The following is a 10,482-nucleotide window of genomic DNA, read 5'->3' on the forward strand; positions in this document are numbered from 1 at the left end:
AATAGGTATTTATTTTAGTTTTGGAAAAATAAACACATGCAACCAAGAATACGTTTTTTGAGATTTTGTTTTAAAAACCAATATGTTTTCAAATCAGCTGGTTGTTTTTTATGTTTGGCATTGGCAATAAGAAAAGCGTTTCACATTGCATAACAACCCTAACATATTCATTTTTTTTTTTCATTTTCAAATGGGAACAAATTCCCTTAAAATGGAATTATTATATACCGGTTTTTCTGAAGGAATTATGCCAATTCTTTTAGCTTTAATGATAGTTTGTTTTCTTTCTTGCTATGAGCGTTTTCTAAAAATCTTTGTTTTACAAATTATTTGTTAAACGAAATTTAGTACGACTATAATCTGTTGATTACCCTAAAGAAGGAAGAACAAAGGAGATGATGAAGTATTGGGTTACTTTGATACCTGATCATGATTTTGAAGTGGAAAAGAGAAAAAGATTAGTAGGGGCCATGCGATGCACGGGATGAAGCACCCCTTCTTGTCTATCGCCCCATAAGTTAACTCTACCCCCGCTCCAAGTGGCGGGGCAGGTTCGGGGCGAGGCACCCATTTCCCATCAGGGATGGGGAATCTTCAAATTTTCCCCACCCTAAGAACATGGTTTTTAAAACCGACTCGGAGACTAAATCGGTCATGGGTCCGGTTACCAGGTCGAATGGTCCGACCGTTCGAACTGAATGGTCAATCCATTTTGACAAAAAATAAAATAAAAATGATCAAAACCGTTCGAACGATTAACCGCCCGGGTCAGCAATTTGCTGACCAAAATCAGTGGTTTTTGAAGAAAATCCGGTTTTGGGGAAAACCAAAATAGGTCACCTGCTGACCTGTTTTGGTTTTCCTGGTCTGATCATCCGGTCTAGTCTGGTTTTGAAAACTATACCTGAGACAATCATCTAAAAAAATCCAATTTATGGATATCTTATAAATAACATTATAACAATTTAGAGATATTTTATAAATAAAATTATCAAATCCTAAGATTATAAGAATATGAGAAAAACTTGAACCCATCCCACTCAAAAGCTTCATTTAAGAGTATGAATGCGAATCCACAGCTTGTATTGGGTTAGAGTTGGCCTCAATCCACTTAACTTGCATCCCTAATCATGGGAGATCAAACATCCTTTCCATTTCAAAACTATGTGGATGATGGTGGGGAATGCCGTCTATGAGGATGTGATCTCTAGTGCCTGATACAGCCCCTCGGCATTTTTTTAATCTTTCCCATTATATATTTGTTTTGGGACTCAACAATCTCTGATAGTGTCCTCATTGTTCAGCTTTTAACCATCACAAAAGTAAGAAAACAGAGTAAATTTTAAAATTTTTGATATATGTACTTAATTTGAAAGATATTATGACTGGTTTGGGATTCTATTCAGTTCTGTTTGACAGTGTTGAAATGTTTTACTCTTGATTTCTAGTCAATTCTAATTATTGGGGTACGAGCCATTCATCCACATTAAACAGAAGCTATTCACCTCCAGAGCGCTCTCTCTCTCACTTTCCTTGTCATAGAATTGAACCTCTCTATGAAATTGCCAAAAGAGCATATATATTGGCAGTTTTGGCTTTTTGGGCTTTTGGCTGTCATCTCCACAAACCAGATGGCTAAAATTTAAAAGTCTTGATATTACACAGAGCTTGTCATTTAGCTAAAACGGAAGAATGACTTAAAAATGAAATCTGCTTTACAAAGTATGGGTGTGACAGTTGTTTTCAAAGCTGGAATGACCACCAGCCAAATGTCAGCGAAGTGGTCCCTAATGCGGAACCCAACGAAACTCCAGGAATAATTTATAATATAAAATATAAAAGGAAAGCCCCTCTTTCTCTCTCAGGTTCTTCCTCTTCATCTGTTCTCTGTGCTTCTTTCTTGTATTCTCAAACTCAAATTCAACAGACCCAGTTCCAAATCCAACCCCAACTCCATGGCCTCCCCAATTCCACTCAATCCTCCTAGTCAATTACAGCGGATCCCTCGAGATTATCGATCTCTGGTACGACTGGCCCAATGGCCGCAACTTCAACATCATCCAGGACCAGCTGGGAAGACTGCTTTACGACCTCGAATGGAACAACGGAACTTCTTTCTACTACACCTTGGATTCTTCCAAGGTGTGCTGGACTCACCATTTCGAAGTGGGGATCCTTAAACCCAATTGGCTTGACGGTGCAAACTACCTCGGCCAGAAATACGCTGATGGGTTCCTCTGTAATGTCTGGGAGAAGGTCGATTTCATTTGGTACTACGAGGATGTTGCCACCAAGAGGCCCGTTCATTGGCTCTTCTAACAGGTAAATACATTATGTCTGTATTATTTAAACCCAGTTTTATTAATTTTCTTGAACTAAGCTGTTGATTGGTCTTGATTTTGCTCTCATTGTTTCTGCAGGACGATCTGTTCACGTTATGACTTTCGAGGTGGGAGCAGTACTCGAGGATGCAAAATGGCAAGCCCCTGTATACTGTTTTGAGAAGGAGGAAGAAAACCAACAACTACAATCTGTGTTTGTGGGCAACTCTCAGGAGGGTTTGATGAAAGGAGGAATTTTGAGAAGTTCAGTGCAGTGGCACTGACTAGAGTGGTGCCAAAATGTTTCTGCAGTTGTAAGTTCTACTTTTTCCCATCTTTTCTGTGAAAAAATGTTAGATTGGATGGATGCCCCAACCAAATAGGAACACAAAACATGTAATAAATTAAGTATGAAGCGATCACCTCTTTAACCTGAATATCCAAATTATGATGGAAGATAGGTTGAGGAGACCATGATTAACTTGGTAGATCTTGACTTGTATATAGGAAGTAAGTTTCAGCGATCTAAAAATTCAAGAATACTTTTTAAGATATAATGAATGTAAAGTAGATATATGACAAATATCGGTCATTGTAAGACCTAAAAAGGCCCACATATCAATAGAATCACCAAATGATACAATCCTTGGGAAGCTTTGGCATTTGAACAAACTTGGTTAAACATTTGGCTGGTTTTCTGTTCCCTAGCCATGTAATTTTCCATGTCCATCCAGGTGATATATTTATTTTCCTTGTTTAAAACTACTTAGAAACTTTAACAGTTTAACAAGCAATTAGGATCCATCAAAGGTAAATTTCCATTACCCAACATTGGGTAATGGCCTTTTATTTTAAGAATTTGACAGCACTTAACTGTCAAAATTATTAACTCCCAAGAAAGATACAACTTTTTTTTGGTATTCAGAAAAATCAATAAGACAAAGCCAAGACACAACAGAGAAAGACAACAGGAGAAGAAAGAGAACAAGACACCCACAACAAGAAAAGGAGCAAAAAAAGAAAAAATAAACAAGGAAAAGAGAAGAAGCATAGAGCCAAACTTAGCAGCCACACAAAGACCATCACCATCTCTTAACAAAAAAACGAAGGAAGCTTTTCTGCGATTAAAAAAGCCACCAGAACCTGGTGGGCAACAAAATGGAGTCATCTTGGGCTCAACAGATTTACTTGAACAGCCTTCCAACCTCAGATGCCAGGTCTGAGATTTCTCCACGATTGCCCTACGGATGTTACCAATTACCAGAAATGGATTAGAAGATTCATTCTCAACATAAGCAACATTTCTATCTTTCCAAATTTCCCACATGCAAATGGCACAATTAGCAAGGGTAGTCAAATTGTCTTTCCCCAACTCTTCAATCAAATTACCTCCAGCAGAGGGATCTAGACGAGTACCAACCCCTGATCCAAACGATTACATCTCGCCCTATCACAAGCAACCAAAGCATGAAACACAGATTTGCACCTTTCACCAGAAGGATCCTGCACAAATTTTCTTTTAAATAGGTTTTCTTTGACTGCAGCACCGTTAAGGCAGCATCTCCAAAGGAAATGCTTTACCCTACGCTCATCTGGAATCTTCCTTAACAGATTCCAATCATTCTTTTCTAAGCACTGGCTTAACCAACAACTCCCTTCCTGATTTAAAATACTTGTCACACTAGAATCAATCCCCAGGGATGGCCTAGGTTCCATAGGTTTGAAACCATCTAACCCAGGTATCCAGGGGTCATTCCACATATCTACACTCTGCCCCTTTATTAACTTTCCATAACATTCCCTTTTCAATGACCCTTTCTCCAGCTAATACACTTCTCCAACCCCAAGAATGATAACCTTTACTCTGAGCTTTGAGGAAGGAAACTCTAGGAAAATATTTTGCCTTTAGAAGTCTAGGCCACAAGCTGGAAGAATCTTTACAGAGCCTTTAAGCTAGCTTAATCAGCAGAGCTAAGTTGAAAGCTTGAGGGTTTCTGAATCCAAGACCCCTTTCTGCTTTAGGGTTACAGATTTGAGACCAAGGAACCCATCTTATCTTTGTTTGCTCACCATTTCATCCCAAACCTTTTCTGGTATTCCTTCTGCTGTTTGTTAGGGCATTTGAAAGGAAATGAAAGAGAAGAGTTTTTTTATATAACCAAGCTCCATGCAAACTCCCTTTGGATAAGTACTAAGAAGTAAGAACCACAATTTTGGAAGCGTGTCGTTAAATTGGATCAAGCTTGTGCTAAGAATTCCCATTTTTTGCATGCTAATTATGATTAGGGTCATGAAGGGGTTTTTAAGAAGATTTTATCAAGGAGATCCTCCTAACCCACCTTCTATTTATATTATACTAGCAAAGGGTGCACGGGCATATATACAGAAAACAATTAATGATGCTGGGGTAATAAATTCTGTTCTAAAGGAAAACAATTAATGATGCTGGGGTAATAAATTCTGTTCTAAAGGAAAACTATTAAAAAAAAAGAGAATAAAAGGAAAATTTAATTAATTTCTTTATAGTAAATTAAATTACATAAATAAGTATGCATTTTCAAGTCCCATTCAACACAATTATGACCTAAGGAATATCTAAGTACCGCATAAATTAAAGGGAGAATGACGGTTCAGCCCAATGTCCGAATTCATAGGCCCAAGTAGATGCCATTCATGGGCAGGCATTGGAGCATAGGGTGGGGGTAATTGACATTTTGAAATGTTGTAGGTCTACAGTGGAAATCAGAATTCTGCAGTTTCGCAAATTAAAATTGTGTCAAAAAATGGTCAAATGTTACCCATCTACAACACCGAGTTGGATTAATTTACGGCCTATTTGGTTCATAGGAATAGGGGTTTGGAATTGGAATTGGAACGGTTCATATCAATTCTAACTGTTAGGTTGGGTGGAATTGGAATCTCATCTCCATTTTTTGTGGAATGGCATTCCTCCATTTGAGGGAATAGCCATTCCTTCCCCCTCTCTTAGGAATAAAATTTCATTCCAAATGATTCTATTTCCCATTCCTATTTCTATTCAAACCAAACATACTATTGGGAATAAACCATTCCGACAAAGGGATAGTGGTTGTGATTCCGATTCCAATTTCAATTCCAATTATGAACCAAACAGAATAACATTGACAAAGTATCGTGAGAATCTTGATGAGCAAAGGAATAACGTTTTGCCAATATTATCATCCACTTTGAGTTTATGGTTAAATCTGTTGGGGAATATGGGGTCACTGTAACTTAAGAGGAGAAGCTTTGAGGCGCGTCTGAAGACACTGTCTTTAGAATGTTATTTGCCCCCACTCAATTTTACTGAGTTTGCCGTTGTGTTATAGGCAAATTCGTTCCCAGGATACAACAGAGCCTTGGGCGAGAATCTGCAACCAACAAAGTTGAAGAGTCTCCAAAGAAACCTTCTATGAAATTATAACAGACCGGACTGAGAGAGAGAGAGAGAGAGAGATAGTGAATTTTGAAATTGTGTGTTTTGGAGTCTGATTCATGCTCCTTAAATAATTTGTGAAGAGATATGAGGAAAATGTAGGTGTTGGTTTAGAAAAGGCACATTGAACAGTCACAATTTCAACCATTGTGACTGTTTAAAAAGTTGTTAACAGTTGGTGACTGCTAACTTTGAATTGTGCCTCTTGATAACACCTGATCGAATCGTGACCGTTGATCTCATCAACGGTGATCAACGGTCATCAATGCACCAAAACCAAAGCCACCCATCGCAAGCCACGCGAGTGCGAGCAAAGTGCGCCTCATTGCACCACACACACATGTGCACACGCGTGCACACAGTATCGAATCCCCATACTCTCCTCTATTAATTCTAAGGAGTGCAAATCAGCTCCTATTGAAATACTAAAAACAAACCTTGTAATTATCCAATGTGGGACAAGTTCAAAACTGGTTTTTTTTTTTTTTTTGTAAGAGAAAAACTGATTTTCCAACCAAGTGTGCAAGTGCAATTTCTCATGTAATTGACCAATCAAACCCATTGAATTTAATCTCTTATGAGATTAAAACCCAACAAAATCATTCTTAGCGCCAGTTTGGATCATGAACAAAAAAAAATGAATTACTTTGGATCATGAACAAAAAAAGAAAATAAGGCTGAAACATTAAACTTATTGCAACCATTTTATTGAATTGAAATTAGTGCCAAGGGAATCTTTGAGTTTCTTCAATAAAAAATGATTTTTTGAGGAAAAAAATCTTGTAATTCTATTTTAATTTTAAATGAAATAAACAAGAATGATTTTTTCACTAGTCCCTGAATTCGTCACATGTGACTCCAAGAAGAAGTCTCAAGTATGTCCACAGCGCCCACCCACCACCTCAGCAGCCATTCAACTTTGTTGATCAATGTCACAAGGTAGCTTTGTTTGGAAAACCCTGCTATTCCTTGAATTCCATACAAATTATCTAAGAGAAAAACGCAAGTTTTTCTACAAATTTCTAATGAATAAAGAGCTTACGATATAGAGCATTCTTACAACATCCCCCGGGTTCATCTAGGTAAAGATGAGAGTGAGAGGTAAGGAGAATAAGCTTATCCAAATTCATTAGGAGGAAGAAATGGGAAATAGGTTGTGCAATGGATTTATTTAGGAGGAGAAGCATTAATTGAGCTTAATTAATCAATGCTTGAAAATTTGATAGACTTATTTATTATCATGTTGCTTATTTATAAAAGCCATTGTTGGCCATCCACAAGAAAAGGAGTCAAGCATTCTTAGGTAGGTATTTATTTTCTTCATCGATCTTCTCTTCTAATACACACACAAAAAAAAAAAAAGATTAACCCCAACTTCTTCCTTCTTTTCTGATGATTATTTAATTATTCTTTTTCCCTCATCCCCTTACATAGTATTATATAGGTATGTAGGGGAGATGTTCCCAATTCATGGAGGTAGTGTGTTGTGGGTAGATGTGGGTAGAATTCTCATGGACAGGAGATCCGGAGTCATCTATGACACAACATAATGCTTCATAAATTAATATCTTGCAACAGATATGCTGGCAATGTATCTAAACAGTACTTCATCTATCAGCCTATGATTTAAAAAAATAAAATAAAAAGGCAGTGTATCTCTTCACAAATATGATTGAATAGAAATATTGGGGTTCTTTTGACAAATTACAACAAAGGTTATCTTGATCATTCAACTACCATTATTTAGTCACTGTCAAAGTATTCTCAAGGCTCATCAAATCTCATTCCTTTTAAACAAATATAAATGTGTGAAATGGCTCCTGCCATTGGCAAGTTAGCAGCCGGAATCAAACCTTATTCATTCGATTGAAGAGATTTCAAGTCTCTTGATCACTTATGTACATTAAGCATAATAAAATATAACCTACGCGCTAAAACTTTGAGAATTGAATTCTCAGTCATTGAAAACATTAAATAGAACAAAACCTTATTTTGTATTGTTTTGTATGTATTTGTACTATAAACAAATTCCCTTGAAAGAATAAATATATTATATAAATAACTTTTACAAAACAAAATGCATTATGATAACATGGTTTGTAAGTATCAGGAGGAATTATGTGCACTTGAAATTTTTGTAGAGATCATATGGAGGAATTAAGGCTGTGTTTGGTTTGAAGGAAAAATTAGGGAAAAGAAAGGAAGGGTAGGGAAATCCATACAAGGTTTGTAAAGGTTTTCCTACCTTTTCTTTTCTTTCCCTACCTTTTTCCTTTAAACCAAACATAACCTTAACAGAGAAAGTGATCTAGATATTGATTATTTTAGAAATAAAGTATATGTATCTTTTTAAATTTCTTTCTCCTTTTTTCTTTTATCTTCTTTTCTTCATGTTGCTTAGCAAGACTAAACCATGTTGGTTATGTAATCTTGTAGTATTTACAATTGAGAAAATCGGGTGTAACCTTGGGCTCAGGCCTTAAGCCCAAATTTTAGGAACAGGCCTAGGTTGAGTATAAATCCGGCCTAAACCGCCCGATTTGCACCCCTATTGACCCCCATTGATAATACAGTCAAATGTGAACTTGGGATATTAATCATTCAATTTTTGGTATTTTCTGGTCTGTTGTTGTGCCTTGAGGGGGTCATGGATCATGAGGAGTTGCCAAAACTAGCATCCACTGTGTAAGACTTGTACACAAGAGATGAACACCATTTACAACCTAAAAGCCTAAGCTATTGAGTTATGGGTCACTCTTGTATATAAGTCCATTGCATTTCTTGTGTCTTTCCAATGTGGTATTCTCTTTCACTCCTCATTCCATACACCTACTCACATGTGCATCCCAACAATCTCCCCCTCACATGGGAGTTTCTTTAACCCTCGAATGGAAGTTGATCACTAAGCTTGACATGTACCGTATTGCACAGCATGCACAACACCAAGAGCCCTTGCTCAAGTCATAGAGAGCCTACTACCTACAGCTGCCTATCTAAGCACAAGTTACCATGGATGGTTTCATGGGAACTACATACACGCTCTTGAAAGCCACTCACCAACTGCTCTTGCCCAACCCATTTGACCATGGGGAACCAGTAGAGCCATGAGAGCCATCACATGCAAACTACTCGACCATGGGGAAAGGGAACAAAGCCATGGGAGTCACCATGTTCATCTGTCAATGCTTGCACCCAGCCAAACCTTTGGCTCTAATACCACTGTTGTGCCATGAGGGGGTCATGGACCATGAGGAGTTGCCAAAACCAGGGGTCCGTACATTTATCCACTGCGTAAGACTTGTACACAATAGAAGAGCACCACTTACAAAGCCTATGCTATTGGGTTATGGGCCACTCTTGTATATAAGTCCCATGCAATTCTTGTGTCTTTCCAATGTGAATACGGATTATCTCAGGTAACCGGTTTCAAAAACAACCATTTAAGTCACATTTCAGAAAAGAAATTCATTTCAAGATAAGAAAGACGTTAACGTCTTCATCATTAAACGTCACCCTCCCCCTTCTCTCTTTCTCTCCAAATTCCAACCGCCATGCCCTGCGTGGCTGCACCATTCTCCCATGGTGGTTGTTTCTATTTAGATTCCTATTTTGATTCCATATTTTCAGGCAAATGAAATTGCTCAGTAGGATTTAATTGCTCAACTAGAGAAGCATTGTGAAAAGCCTGAATAGTTACTTGAAGACTTTGAGAGCTAATTAGCTGAGTTCTAAAAGTTTGAATATGACAATGCAATTAAAATTTTCCTTCAACATCATCCGTCTCATAGATCTGCTTCTTTATAGGTACCCCCATTCTCTTTCATAAATGTTCAGCTACTTAATAGGTAACTCTGTTTGAATCTTCTGCCTGGAATTTTTTTATTTGAATACATTTCAACTCAATGGAGTCAATTAGCAGTTTAGCATTGTTTTGTTGTTATTTGACATTCTATTCATTTTGACAGTCTTCTTTTGAAGGGATAGGAAATCCACCACATGGACGCCCAAGATTGCGGAATAAAGGGGACAAATTTCAAAATTTTTATTTCCCTTCAACTGGGAATCGAATTCTCTATTTAGAAAATCATATTTTCAATGATCATTCTTGAATCATAAACTGAACCAGATATGAACCAAAAGGAGGAAAGAGAGATAATACCCGATACAGAGAAACAATATCTCTCAATGGAGGTGTTCACGCCCAGGGTAGAAACCAAAATCTGCTCTCACTGAAGATGGCACAGTGCAAGGTGGAGCATAATCAACAGTGTCCTTCCTAAGAACTTGATTCTTCCCAAGAATCACCTGGACGGCTAGTGAATACAATTCCTACCAATCTTTTCTCCAAAAGATTGGAATCAAGATCCAATCTTGATTTCTCTCAAGCAATGGAGATCGAACTGCTATAGGCGGCGGCTGCAAGAAAGAGGCGGCTAGAGAGAATTTGTAGGGTGCAGAATTCTCTCCTCTGTGATCTCAGCTTTGAAGACTAGACTTGTGTCTATTGGATGTTGTGTCTAAAGGCTGCCGCCCCCTCTTCCTTTTATAGACTTAAAGGGATCAACTCCTAATCCCATTAGGAGTTGCTAACCCAAATCACATATGGATTAGAAGTCCCTTTAAGATAAGGGATAATCCTTATCTTATCTGTAGATTAGATCAACCAGCTTCTAATCTAATTAGGAAGTTTCCAAATCTAAATCTCAT

At 37.6% G+C, this 10,482-nt stretch overlaps 1 long non-coding RNA gene across 1 annotated transcript; it reads left to right on the forward strand.

The window, feature by feature from the left end:
* Positions 1–1,850: 1,850 nt before the first annotated feature.
* LOC148844986 (uncharacterized) lies at positions 1,851–2,809 on the forward strand. Its single transcript, XR_016102239.1, has 2 exons — positions 1,851–2,322; positions 2,421–2,809. It is a non-coding gene; the product is annotated as an uncharacterized LOC148844986 (long non-coding RNA).
* The last annotated feature ends 7,673 nt before the right edge of the window (positions 2,810–10,482 follow it).

The sequence above is a fragment of the Nelumbo lutea genome, chromosome 7 (genome assembly GCF_056320005.1).
Source record: "Nelumbo lutea isolate HS-2025 chromosome 7, American lotus-T2T, whole genome shotgun sequence".
Taxonomy (NCBI): Eukaryota; Viridiplantae; Streptophyta; class Magnoliopsida; order Proteales; family Nelumbonaceae; genus Nelumbo; species Nelumbo lutea.